General features: G+C 36.8%; 1 protein-coding gene across 1 annotated transcript in view; it reads left to right on the forward strand.

Annotated features, from left to right (window-relative positions):
* Positions 1-14,865, forward strand: part of LOC131429173 (uncharacterized) — a 107,470-nt gene that overhangs the window by 87,032 nt on the left and 5,573 nt on the right. The gene's annotated exons all lie outside the window — the stretch shown is intronic.

The following is a 14,865-nucleotide window of genomic DNA, read 5'->3' on the forward strand; positions in this document are numbered from 1 at the left end:
GTGAAATAAAATTTCACTCAAAATTTGAGTGATAGTTACTCTATTTTTGGTACATGTATAAATAAAGTATTACTCAGTAAATGAGTAGATTTTACCCAAATATCGTTTCCAGTGGAACAACTCAAATTTGAGTTAATTCGGAGTTACTCTAAATTAGAGTTGTTCCACTTTTTCTGTAGATGAGTGAGATCTTACTCATTTTTGAGTAACTATTTTTAAGCGTGTACTCTTCACTATACGGGGCCGGATGTCAATTAAAAGTTTCAAAAATAGTCGCGTAACCTTTTTGTGTCATAATTTTGAACGTTAATAACTCGGTCACTTGTTGATGGATTGTTATAATTTAACAACCAATCGATTCGGAAACTTTTAACTTAAACATGTATGATGACGTCGTTTCACTATTTCAATAGCATACTATTGTAAAAATGGTTGGAATCGACCTATGTTTTCATCCACCAATCCCTGCTGTACAAAATGACGTCAACTTCTTGTTCGGCATAGGAGGCTTTGCGTCATGCATAACAAGCACCGCATCGTTATGCGTAGTATGAAGAGAAATCTATAAATATAGGCTGCACAATATTTCTTTGCCTAGTTGATGTTTGACCAAATACAAATTAAATTTGAATTGGCATAGCGATAACCTGCGCTCCTGTTTCTGCTGCGTATGACATTTTAGCTAATATTTTTTAATCAGCTGCATTACATTCTTTGTGATTGTTTTTTTTTTAATAATGCTTTTATTATCATTATAACTATTGTTAATCACAGCATTTGCCTCTTTTATTGATGATATTACTCCACCACCATGGTTTTACTGAATAAATTCCGAAAACATCACCACTATTGATCCCCTTATTAACAGAGCATCAAATAGCAAAAACTAAAAATTTAGCTTTCTTTTCATTTCAATGCACACTGAACGGTTTTAGAAAGGCTCAGTTTTGTTCATCGACAAATCTATACATCATGTATTCTGCAAAGGGTTGAGATATTACTTATTATTAGATATTATTCTTTTTAATCATGTCAACATTGGATTAGATGTTTCCTAAGGAAGCCATCATGGACCACTACTTTTTGTACTTTTCGTGAATGACCTATGTACAGAATTCCGGTATTACAGCGCGATAAGTAAAAGATTTTCATGAATGTTTTCTTCATTTTTTCATATTTTGGCGAAACCAGATGCAAATTTTTTTGTAAAGCTTTCTGGTAAATTTATTCAATTGACAGATCTTATCAGTTGATATAAATTAACACCTGAATTTCCGAGAAACTTAATTGGCACGAATTTAATGTACTGTACTTTTGCTAACGCATTTTATTTGAAATAATGCGATTTTCTATTCAATTTACATTATGATTGCGTGAATAAAATGTTTACATCCAGCGAACGACCGTAGCTAGGTTTAAGCCGGGTATAAATAAACGATATAATCAATCAAGTTTTTGCATGATGAATAATATTTTTATTTATACGTATACAAAACAATCCGTCATGCTTCAGTGAATTTAATTTTAGGAAATGTGCATTACGGAATTGTTTGGTTTTATAGAATCTAGTTAAGATCGAAGGCATCCAAAAATTCTCTGAAAAAAAATCAGTATATGAACATGTGACTGGTGAGTTTTGCATTTCTTTGGAGTGTTTTATGTTCTCGTAGTACTAAATTCAGCAAATTGACATATTGTGTAATGTCTGTGGAAGTTCTTGTCCATCCAAAACCTCCTTGGAATATAGGCCTTGATAGTCTACCAACGAAACCGATGACATAAGTGAGTTTCTTTTGCGTGGTCCATACTAGTGGTATAACATTCAATTAAATAGATCATTGTGATGTGTTCTGAGATAGTGCTTGTTCATCCAAAAATTACTTGGAGTATAGGTCTTTAGATGTAGCAGCGTAACCATGTGAACTATCAAGATCCTTGTATACGGTTCATGTTCGTGACACCACATGCAAATCATTTGCTTTTCGTTAATATTTTTATGATCGTTGCCGACTGATCGAACTGGATCCGCTGTGTATTCGTAGAAACGTCTACAAGGCTGTTTTCATCGCTGATTTAATACAATCTTAAGATTAATTGCCCTGATCTCCTACGATTGGTTAACTTTGACATCCATCGTCGCAATCTTCGTTCACATCCATTTTTACGAATCCCTCGTGCTAGAACTAACTACGGATATAATGAACCGTTTCTCAGTATGTGTCGTTTATTTAACAGTTGCTCGCAGGTCTTTGATTTTCATCTCTCGCGTAATGCGATAAAACGCTTATTCAATGATTCCTTAACCATCCAGTAAATAAATGTTCACCATTTTCATTGGAAACTAATCAGATTCGCCGAAACTAACCTGTTCTTCCTCCTTTCTCATTTTCTCCGTCTTCCACCACCTTATTGATCACTAATTAGATCTACATGCCGATTCTAACCCCGTCGTTCGTCCACGCTCACTCACTGCTCCCTCAACTAACCTTCTTCTTCCATCTTCATATCCACTTTTCTCTTCTATCTCGCCTTTCAAGGAAGCTGTTTGTAATGCTGCAATATTGTGTCATCAACTAGTTATAGGGTTAGTAGTTTAGCTTTAACTGTTAGTTTTAAACGTAAATGTATCTGTTGGATCATTGTAATCTGTTTATACAAAAGATGAGGAGGTTTTATGCCTGCTGAAAAGAGAGACTGCTATATTTCATCTCCATCAGGCTTTTCCTTGCTCCCCAAAATAAAGAAATGAAGTAAAGAATATTCTATGTCATCCAGAAACTAACTGAAGTTCAGGTCTTAAGATCTACCAGAATAACAAATTGCAATAACGAACTTGTTGATCACGGTCTATACTCGTGATACCACTTACAATTAAGAGGTTTATTGTAGATGCTCTGGATCACCCAAAAACTACCTGGAGATCAGACTTTAGCATCTACCAGCGCAAAGAACTGCGTCAATGAGCTTTTTATACTGGACCCATAGTCGTAATACCACATAAGATCTACCAAAATAACAAGGTGCATCTTCACGCTACATACTCGCGATTCACTGATGTCCTTGGATGACTAAAAATATTCCTGAAACGGATCAGAATAGACAATCTAGTAACTTTAAGAGATCCATGACTATGGGTATCAATGAAAAATTATACATAAGATACGGATTGTTTGTATAAATTTTAAGATCTGTTTTCACTGAAGTTCTTGGATGACTGTGAACGTTCCTGGATCACTTAAATGTAGCTACACGACTATGAAAAGCATTGAAGCTGTTGATTGCTCGTGAAAATTTGGAGACCTGTTTTCAATGAAGTTCTTGGACTGCTGAGAACATGCCTGGAAAAGCTATGAGTAAACAAGTAAACAATGTATAGCTTTAAAAATATGAACAGCAAACAAAAAATATATACTAGCCGTTGTATTTCTTGCTGTGGCACAATGTAGTCTCCAAGGACAATATTCCTAGTAGTTCTTGGATCTTGGAATATCTCTTACGGATTTCCGTTGTCTTAGGATATACTCAGATAGTCTTAGATGCTTTTGCGTTGTTAGATTACCTTCTTTTACACGAAAAAATTAAAATAACGCGATGTTTAATTTAATTTACGCGAAATTTTATTTACGCACCTCGACTTTGCGCGTAAGTTGAGGGTCCAGTGCATTTGTAAACCTACTATGGGACTACTAGTCCTCGGCTTCCTGTTCCGAAAGCGCTGAATAGTAAAGAAAAAATCCAAAAACAAAATTCATTTCATTTTCTCAGCAACGGTTAAACTGGTTTCAAAATTAAATGAGTTCAATTTTAATTATTTTGACCACTATTTCCGGTTTTTCCAAAACCGAATGTTTGAGACTGGTATAGTGAAATTCGGCTCACTACCCGAGCAGAGTGTGAGATCAAATAGAAAACTCATTTTGATGTTGTGATGTTCTCATTTATCGATTACTCAATTTGCTGTTGTTTTGGTGTTCTCAATTTGATGTTATTATCAAACAACGAAAACAAAACTGGAATGCATAATCAGTTATTAATTTGCTTTAAAAAGACATTACTGAAAACAAACAAGTCTCGAGCATAATCTAAAAATAGATCGAGCAAAAGACCCGGGATAGTATACTTTTAGGCGTTATTACTTGCAACAATAAAAAAGCGACAAAAGCCCCAAACACCTCCACAGAGAGAGAGAGAGAGAGAGAGAGAGAGAGAGAGAGAGAGAGAGAGAGTTGGGTTTCGAATTTAGGTGATTTGGATTCCGAACTCTCTGCGAATGATATGGACTGTGACGTTGAGCTGTAAATTGATAGAGAATTTTCGATCATATGACAAGCAGTGTTGATTCACAAAGCTGTATACAGGTAGTTTTAGCCGATGTACACTCACAGAAAAAATAATGAATTTTACAGGTGACAGAATTCTACAAACGATATAAGTCACAACTACTAAATTTTTAAAATGACGCAATATTCCATTCGCACAGAATTTTACATGCTTCGAGTGTAATTTGCACTCGGCTACCAAGTGCCGCTGTTTGTGATCTGATGCTTCTCGGTTCAAGTCGCGCTGCTGCTATCGATTTTTTGTTTTTTATTTCATTCCAATTCAAGACGTGTAATTTTCAAATCACACAATTTCCCATATTCTTGAATATAAATTTGTATGAAAACGGTTAATGCGTGCTTGAAAAAATCATCAATATTTCTTTTAGTGATCGTGAATTGAAACCCTTTGGATTATTGTATTGTTTCGTACCAGTAGTTTCTGGTTTCATGGTTGAATTTGCGAAAGTAGGAGGCTCGGCCATCGATTTTGAATTGAATTGCTTTTGATTCTTCACGTGGATCATCAATTGAGAGTGATATTTTCGGTAATTATAGTGTAATTTGAGAAGGGACTTTGTTTTATTTTCATTGGCCCTCGATACATGTTCTGCGTTCTCTAATTTGGTTAGAATTACATTCTAAAGGGTATAAGGAATAACAAAAAGGGTATAAGGAATAAATAGTCTCCTCTGCATTTTTCACCGTTAGTCCTGTTACTACAGAAAGCAGCTGTGAAAGCGCGTGGTCTTTACCACAAATATTGTTATGACATTTCAAATTTCAAGTCAATGCGAATCAATATATTCGTTTCAATACGGTTGAACTGGCGTTATTTTTTCATCTTTGCAATGTTTTGTTTCATTTAATAATTCGTATCCCCATGCGAACAGCCTTTGCTGCTGGAATACACCACTCTACAAGTTTCTTTGGTTTTCGTCAACTGTAATGTTGATCACTAGAAAAAAAACGTTTTCTAAACATATAGCTGGTACACGTACCTAACAACCAGAGCAAAAAATCGTTCGTCCATCATTCAATGTATTATATTTTCCAGCCAACTTTCACATCACAGGACGAAAAAAAAAACTCAAAACACATCTAGTCTGAAGTGGCAGTGCAATGCAAACATCGTTACTTCAATGGATTTACGATCCGTAGCCCGTTTTTCGAAGCACAACCCGTCGGGTGCAGAACTCTGTCAACAACGAATTCCCACAAGCTCAAAAATACCCAGCCGAACTGTCGAACGCCACCGTATGCCAACCGTTCACCCTCGGTGCCTTCTACGGATCCGGTCGTATCTTACTCAACCTAATCACATTTCGAGATGATGCACGCAGTTTCGAAAAGCTGTTACATAACCGGGGGTGACACTTTACACTGGTATTTTTGTTTTGTGTTTTTTTTTCCAACGACCGAAACTGGTTGAAACTTTTCGCAGCACTAGTTGACGCTGTTTAGGTAAAGGATCAACTCTGGCGGACCTAGACCTTTGAAACATCTCAATCTTAATTTTCATGGTACGTCAGGTTCGCTTCGGTTGGGGTCCGCCGGTCGGAGGGGAAAGGCTTTTTCCTTCTTTGGTACTGCGATGATCCATGGACGCACTGGGACAATCGCACGCACACAAACACACACACGCACTTCCTGCTGATGACCTTTTGATCCCGGAAGACGATATATTAAGAGAAATCATAATCGTGACGCTAGGGCTTAGTTCTCTTCCTACCATCCGGAGTCGCAGTACCAGCCGACCTTCTCTTAGTAGAGCGTTTCCGTTCGTTGCCTTCAATGGTCTACCACCTGCCAGAGCGGTTTCGCTTGAAAGGGGAACCCCATCTGCCGGTGGAAGGACCAGCGAATGAACACGCCACTCAACTTGACATATATTGTTAATAAATTTGGAACTTTATTTTGATCAACCTTGCTCCGGTCTGAGTGTTTCTTCGCTGCTCGGTACGTTTTATTTTTTTCTTCACTTGCTTTTCATCCACAAGTGGACTTCCAATTTTTGTTGGTGATATGGCTTTTCATCTTGGGCACCAGCACACCGGCAAGTGGCTGTTGTTTTGTAGTGGATTCGATTGTGGCGATTTGTTCAAGGGCCATTCAATTTATGAAGCAGCACTTGTTCAGAAGTGCAGGTTTAGTTAGAGCCCTACAATGGGAAATTTATGTCAACATGACATGAAATTATGAAAAAAAGAAACGGTAGCTGAACTTTGGCACGATTTGAAAATTAATTTTCCTATGCAAGATATTATTCTAGCGTCGGCTTACATAATTGACCTTAGCAAAATAACTTGAGATATACGGTAACCTAACTCTTCTGAAATCGAATGACATACACTTATCGTCTTGAGAACTAAATACCATGCGTTTCCATGTGTTAAGAATTTTATGGAGACGCACGGTTGACTGATTGATTCAAACAAAAATAAATGAAAAAATGTGCTCGTTTACAGTTAGAACCTGTAAAAACCTGTTTTAATCCACCTAGTGGTGTAATGATGCCTTCCTCATATGACTCATTTTTCTCTTATATATTACAGCAGAAATTCCCCGAAATGCTACAACTTAAAAAAGTTTAGAAAATAATTTCTGTTGCACATTTGAATTTAAGTTAGTGAAAATCTATAATATGTGAGAAAGTGAGGTGAATTCTATTTAATCTCATTTGATTTCCATTGTCGGTACTTCTGGAACCGAAAGCTGGATATCACTAGCCAGTATAAAGAGGTAGCTAATGAACAAAGTATTCCTGAAATTGACGTTCTCATACTGAGCACCCTACCTCCGGAACCAGGGGTTTGATCCGAATGAAATTTGGAATATTCTTACGACATCTTAAGAACCTTCATCTCCGAGAAAAGTTAGGGACATTATTTTCACATTTTTTATGCACTATTTCCACATTTTTGGTGCACATCATCCTGTAATTCCAGAACTTTGTTTGGAACCATGATACCTTTAATTTGAATTTAAGTTTGAGAAAATCCGAGAAAATGGATTGACATTATTTTCACATTTTTGGTGCATGTCACTCTGTAATTCCGAAACCGAAAGTCGGATCCAAATGATATTCAGGAACTTCGTATGGGACCGTTAGTCCTTTCATTTGAATCTAAGTTTGTGAAAATCGGTTAAAGCATCTCCGAGAAAAGTGAGTGACAATATAGAAATTTGCTCATCTCGTCGAGCTGAGTCGAATGGTATATGACATTCGGCCCTCTGGACCTCTCGTTAAAAGTCGCTTTTTCCAATAATTAGGCTATACAATTCTATATAAGAAAGGCAAAACTTGAAAAAAAAAAAACACGAATGGCAATAAAAACATAAAAGCACGAACGAACTCAGTTCCGTTTTGGCCGTTTTAGATCCGGTAGTTTCGGAACGGGGGAGTTGCAACCGATATATCCTAAATCGGTTCGTGAACTGTTTGTAATCTGTTTTGAGCTAAATTCAGGATAATTTTACAGTTGATTTTGCAGCAGCCTAGACGTCTGTACGAAAATGAGCTGAGTTCCGTTTTTGTAGTTTTTGAACACTACTTTTAATATTTCCGGAGCCGGGAAATAGAAACCAACATAACCGCAATCGGTTCGTTCGGTGGATAACTAAATAAAACTACAATTTGAAACAGTTTTGAACCAAATTTAGATTTTTTCCCAATTTTGGATCATCGTACTGAATGACGGTATAAGATTTAGAACTTTACACCCTGTTGTTCCGTAGTTGGAAGTCGGATCTGAATGAAATTAAACAGAAATCTATTTATTTATTTATTTCTGTTTATGTCTATCGGATAAACGAATTTAAATGGACAGGTGGGAAAAAGCCCATTTGAGTTGAGTCTTGTTTGTCATTCTCATACGGGCGTAAAAACGACCATCTTTTAAAAAAAGTAACAGGAACAGAACAACTACAATAATTCGAACGGCTAAATACATACTAAATGGATAACATGAATATTGTAAAACTTTGTCGAAACATGAGACTGCAAGAATTTTTATTTGAGTTGTGAAAATCCGTTAAGGCATCTCTGCGAAATTCTGTTTTAGAGTTGTTTACCGGCACTTCCGGAACCGGAAACTAGGAGCGAAAATCGCATCTGAAATCGATTTTTTTGTCTTAGATTAACAAAACAAGCAAAAAACAATAATTATTGGCTTGCTCAAAATACTGTATTAATTCTTATGTTGCGATACTTGCGAAGTTGGATTTTTTCACTTATCACTCAGAAATTCCGGAACCGGACGTCGGATCCGGATGAAGCTCAATAACGTTATAAGGGAAAGTATGACCTTTCTTATGAATATAAGTTTGTAATTTAAGCTTTCTAAAAAGTATATGTGGGTGCATTTTTGTCAGCGACTTTGCTTCTTATATATAGTTAAATTTAATGTACACTAAGGTCTTTTTTATGCGGTTTTTTATGCGACTTTTTTATGCAAATTTTCAGAGTTATGCGGTTTTTTTATGCGAATTTTCAGAGTTATGCGGTTTCCTTTCTGCGGTTTTTTATGCGAACTTTCAGAGTTATGCGGTTTTTTTAAGCGATTTCTTTATACGATACGTAAACTCGCAAAAAACAGATTGCAGTGTATAAAAAAGTTGAAAAGTCAAAAAACTTTGTGAGGAGAAGGCTAAATCGTGTATAGCCTTCAACAAAAAGGGGTAATTTTACGTTTTTAGTAATTGTCTCGAACGTAGTAGACATAAAAAACAATTGCGAAAAAAATGATGAACAAAAAATTGATTTTAAGGGGTTTCAAATAAGAATACTTCATGTATCTGAAACTTTTTGTGTTAGACCTATAGTTTTTTCGCAAAGTTTTTATCGTTAGAAGTTCGTTGTTGAAATGAACTTTCATCACATTCACATTTTTTATTGAGATCAAATCACGAAGTATATTTTTTTGTGAATTTACACTAATAAAAATTTGCACGATTGATTCGTATGTAAACACCACTTCAATTTAACACATGGATCAATAAGTCCCGAGACTAAAGCAGAGATGGCGCTCGTAGTAAACCAGTAACCACGGAGTACTAACCTTTGCTTGAAACGGGTCAAAATTTTAAGTTGATCCGACCAGATTCAGCTGAGTTATCGAGGTTGGAGTAAAGTCGTTTTGTAGTTTGTTTAAAAATGGAAAAAACCGAGTTTCGTGTTTTGATAAAACCGTGCAAGCGAAACAATGGATTGAAAAATGTTATCCGGACTCTTGTCCATCAAAAGCAACGATTTGTCGGTGGTTCGCCGAGTTTAAACGTGGTCGTACCGACACAAATGATGCGGAACGCTCGGGTAGACCTGTGGAAGCCGTTACACCGGAAAATGTGAGTGAAGTGACAAAAATTATAATGAAAGATCGTAAAGTGAAGCTCCGTGAGATTGCTGAGATGACACAGATATCATATGGAAGTGTATTTACTATCCTTCATGAAAAATTGAGCATGAAAAAGGTTTTTTCCAAGTGGGTGCCGCGATTGCTTTCGATGGAACAAAAACAGCCTGCCACAAGTCGATGACAACAATGGCGAAATTGAACGAATTGGGCTTTGATCTGCTTCCCCACCCCCCATACTCGCCAGATTTAGCCCCCAGTGACTACTGGCTCTTTGCTGATCTTAAGAAAATGCTCCAGGGAAAAAGATTTGGCTCAAATGAGGAGGTCATCGCTGAAACTGAAGCTTATTTTGAAGCGAAAGATAAATTTTTTTATAAACAGGAAAAAGATTTGCGCAAATGAGGAGGTCATCGCTGAAACTGAAGCTTATTCTGAAGCGAAAGATAATTTTTTTTATAAACATGGTATTGAAAAATTGGAAAAACGTTGGAACCATTGTATCACCCTAAAAGGTGATTATGTTGATGAATAAAAAAAAATTTCGCAAAAAAAAAAATGTTGTTTCCATTGTTAGTATCGGGACTTATTGATCCATGTGTTAATATGCTTTTCATATCAATACATATCCAAAGCGATTTGTTTTAAGATTTCATGTGCAAATTCCCTAAGATGCAAGAAGATTAGATTATTTTACACTTAACTGTTCGTCTGAAAAGTTCGTATCGTTTAATAAAAAGACACATTTTTTGCCAAAATTCGTTTTTATTACTCAACATAATTGCCATCAGAGGCGATACAGCGATTATAGCGATCTTCCAACTTTTCGATACCATTTTTGTAGTACGATTTGTCCTTTGCCTCAAAATAGGCCTCAGTTTAAGCGATTACCTCTTCATTGCTTCTAAATTTTTTACCAGCGAGCATTCTCTTGAGGTATGAGAACAGGAAAAAGTCACTGGGGGCCAAATCTGGAGAATACGGTGGATGAGGGAGCAATTCGAAGCCCAATTCGTTCAATTTCAGCATGGTTTTCATCGACTTGTGACACGGTGCATTGTCTTGATGAAACAAAACTTTGTTCTTCTTCAAATGAGGCCGTTTTTTTTTAAATTTCGTCCTTCAAACGCTCTAATAACGCTATATAATAGTCACTGTTGATGGGATTTCCCTTTTCAAGGTAGTCGATGAAAATTATACCATGCGAATCCCAAAATACAGACGCCATAACCTTACCGGCCGATTGATGAGTCTTTTCACGCTTTGGGTTCGGTTCATCGAGTGCAGTCCACTCAGCTGACTGTCGATTGGACTCCGGAGTGAAGTGATGGAGCCATGTTTCGTCCATTGTTATATATCGACGAAAAAACGACGGTTTTATTTCGATATAACAGCTCCAAACACTGCTCAGAATCATCAATTCGTTGTTGTTTTTGATCGATTGTGAGCTCACGCGGCACCCATTTTGCACAAAGCTTTCTCATATCCAAATATTCGTGAATAATATGTCCAACACGTTCCTTTGATATCTTTAGGGTGTCAGCTATCTCGATCAACTTCACTTTACGGTCATTGAAAATCATTTTGTGGATTTTTTTCACGTTTTCATCGGTAACAGCCTCTTTTGGACGTCCACTGCGTTCATCGTCTTCGGTGCTCATTTGACCAGTACGAAATTTTGCAAACCACTTACGAATTGTTGCTTCGCCTGGTGCAGAGTCTGGATAACACTCATCAAGCCATTTTTTGAAGGTTGGTACTAACTGAAAATGGTATGGATTTAATTCTTGTGGCGCCCTCTCATAAAAACGATACGAACTTTTCAGCCAATCTGTTAGCTTTGATGTGTTTTTCCTCTGGATGCGATGTGGTTTGCTATTTAATCGAACTACATGTGTTAAACACTTCATTTTCTAGTGGAAATAAGTACAGCACAAATGTATGTGAAAAACACTTGATTCGGTCAACTGCGATTCTGTGAAATTTAAACTGTGAAATTTATGGGGAAAACAATGTGACATTCGTATGAAATTTATATAGAATCTGAAGGTAACGATATATCTTATTGTTTTGATGTGAATTTCAAAAAAATGTAGCATGATTTCCACTAAATATCAACAGTTTTTACACTCATTGTATGAGTTAAGTGTTTATTTTCATAAATTTCATGTGTTCTACAAGCAGTGATAGATCGAATGTTTTGCACATGATGCTAGCGTGCAAATTATTTTCAGTTTAGCAACTAGCGAATTAAGCTTACTTTTCATCGATTCAAACCGCCGTGGACCTAGACTCAGCCAAGGTGTTTATTAGAAATAGTCATGAAGTTTAATAAATAAAAACGACTTGTGAAGTGGAATTGTGTTGATTTCGAAAAAATAGATGACATTAAATCGTATTTTCCTGTTCTCACCGTGAGGTCTATGCAACTGTCCACACACATCTAAATTCATTAGGGTACCAATAAATTCCTAATTCCTTGAAGCGATAGTGCTCAAATGATAAAAAAAACACACAAAAAATCCCTGGTTATCTGGGACAAAGAAAATTCTTGAGTTGAGATAAAACTATGGTATAAATTTGAGGAATAGTTGTTTCCAATGGTATCCAAAAATCTCTTAAATCAGTCCAACTTACATTAAAAATATATAAATTCCAGTCATTTTTTTCAAAACGTTTTCTAAGATATTTGATGTGTATGATGATGTTTGTATGTCTACAACTCATTGCACCAGAAATACCGCCCACAGCACTGGATAATCTTTTCTCCACATTTTGCTCAAGCACAACCGAACAACCTTGATCAGCATGTCACTGTATAAAGGATCATGTAGGATGTGGTAGACAAGCAATCGTTTCCGTTTATACGTACCACATGAAAGATGTGGATTCCTTCTAATGACATGATCACACAAGCCACTTGTCATGCAAGCCGTTGTGGTGACCGGCAGGCCCAATAAATGTGAACAAGCGCCCGCCCAAATTCCACGAGATGTTAGCAAAAAGGAGTTAACGACTCTAATCTTCAATTTGTTTCCGTCAGGTGCTCTGATGGGTCCCATTATTTTTTGAAATACATAATAATAAAATGTATATAATTTTAATTGCATCATTTACCTGGAATGCCTCTCTGCAGAGTTCATTATTTTACCTTGCAGTCTATTGATTCTTTTTCATAACTTTTTTCTGTATGTTACACCGCTTCAGTCGCTTCATGTCCAATGTTATTCTAAAGCTGAAACTAAAATCCATTTGTCCCTCATAGTCTGTCTTAAATATGCAGTTTGTTTAACAAAACAGGTAATGAGGATCAGCTAATCTATGAATAATGCAAAATTACAGTCGATTTCTATGGAAATAAGTTGACAAAAAGTCTGGATAAAATAAAATTCGAGCCTAAATACTTAAACTGTACAAACAATTTTTACCAATTTTAGTATTTCAAAAGAGTTATCACATACAAACCAATTCACTCCCTCTCTTTCTCTACCAACACAGAAGGCGATAGTATCCAGTTGACGCCATTCTATTGACCAAATGTCATCATAGACACACGGGAAGGCATGAGATAGGAACTTGTGAGCACTTATTTATCTCACTCTTTGATAATCACAAAACGTTTTCTAAGACATTTACAACTAAACAAGGGATTCAACATTTTCAATGAATGGAGGGGCTTCTCCACAACCTGTAACGGATTTGTCTTGGCATAAAGTCGACAATTTTGCCTACTTATTGTGATATTCAAGTGGATGTTGGAATCGTCACTCATCATTATGTCGCTTAGCAAAATTTTACCACGAGCTCCACAATCCGCCGGTTTTTAACTGCTGAGTGATGACGATCTTATACGGATGAAACGACAAATCTTCCTTGACCGTTTGATGGAAATGATGACGAGAAATTTGGAGAGCAGCCGCATACTTCTTACCCAAATGCGCGGGACTTTTCACAAGAGCGGATCAAACTCGTTCAACATTCACTGGTGACCGAAAGGCTTTATTTTGGTTACAGAACCTGATTTCACAAAACTTTGCACCCACAGATTCACAGTATTACGCAAGGGTACCGGCATTTTCGGTTTTAATTGAAATGTTTTTTAAACTCACGAATAGTTGTAACGAACGACTGATTCTTCAAAAAAACGAGTTATAAATAAAAACGCGGTAAGCGACACTCCAGTGCTCCGTGATGGAAAACTACTAAACGAAAATAAACCTTCTTTCTTCTACTTTCCGATGCTGTGTTCGGTTTCTTCCTCCCCTATTTGGTTCCAGTTGTAGCCGGAGAACAAAATGTGTCAGGTTTCTTTGGGAAACCCTGTAGATGCAGATGTAGACACATCAACCAGATTTTCATCCACTTCCTGTACGCTTTGGTGCGAAGAAGCTAGTAAATGATTAAAATACTTGTTAGACACTTTTGTTATTTCAAAGTCTAACGAAAACAGTTTCGCATAAAAAATACTACAAAAACTGTGATTGTTTATCAGAATAAAAATACAGTCAGTTTGAAACATCGGTGCCATTTCATCATTTTGGGTCTTTCGGAACAAAGAATTGGAACCATGTTCTGCGATGTTCCAAAAGATTCACTGTTTTGGAAAGTTGTGATCAATATGGATATAATACAACTGACCTCACATGTCAACCTCGGCTCCGAATAAAATTCTTTTCCTGTTGTACAGGGTCCGGCACTCGAAGTGTAACCAATTAAAAAGGCCATAAATTCAGTTTGGAAAATTACTTTTACTTAATTCAAAGTACAAAATGTGTAAAAATAATACAAAATTCAGAGTCAATTCACTTTTGCTCGATATGACCACCTTTTGCCTTGACTTGATGACTTGAGAGAGCGAAGGAGTTGCTTCGTTTGGCCGAAAGCGGTCAATTTCCGAACATTGTATTTTCTGACGAGAAAATTTTTCCAATCGAGCTATTCGTAAACTCTCAAAACGATAGGGTTTGCTTGACCGACCGTTCATACGAGAATTTGAGTCATCGATTGGCCACCAGGAGACAGCACCCGCAACAGATAATGGTTTGGGCCGCTGTAACCGCAGATGGGCGCTCTCCAATCGTTTTCATCGAGCCTGGCGTCAAGGTAAATGCGACATATTATCGGGAAAGTATTCTGGAGGTTGCTTTGCAGCCGTGGGCAGACAAACATTTCGGTGGCAGACCATGGACGTT

Source organism: Malaya genurostris, chromosome 2 (assembly GCF_030247185.1).
Source record: "Malaya genurostris strain Urasoe2022 chromosome 2, Malgen_1.1, whole genome shotgun sequence".
Lineage (NCBI taxonomy): Eukaryota > Metazoa > Arthropoda > Insecta > Diptera > Culicidae > Malaya > Malaya genurostris.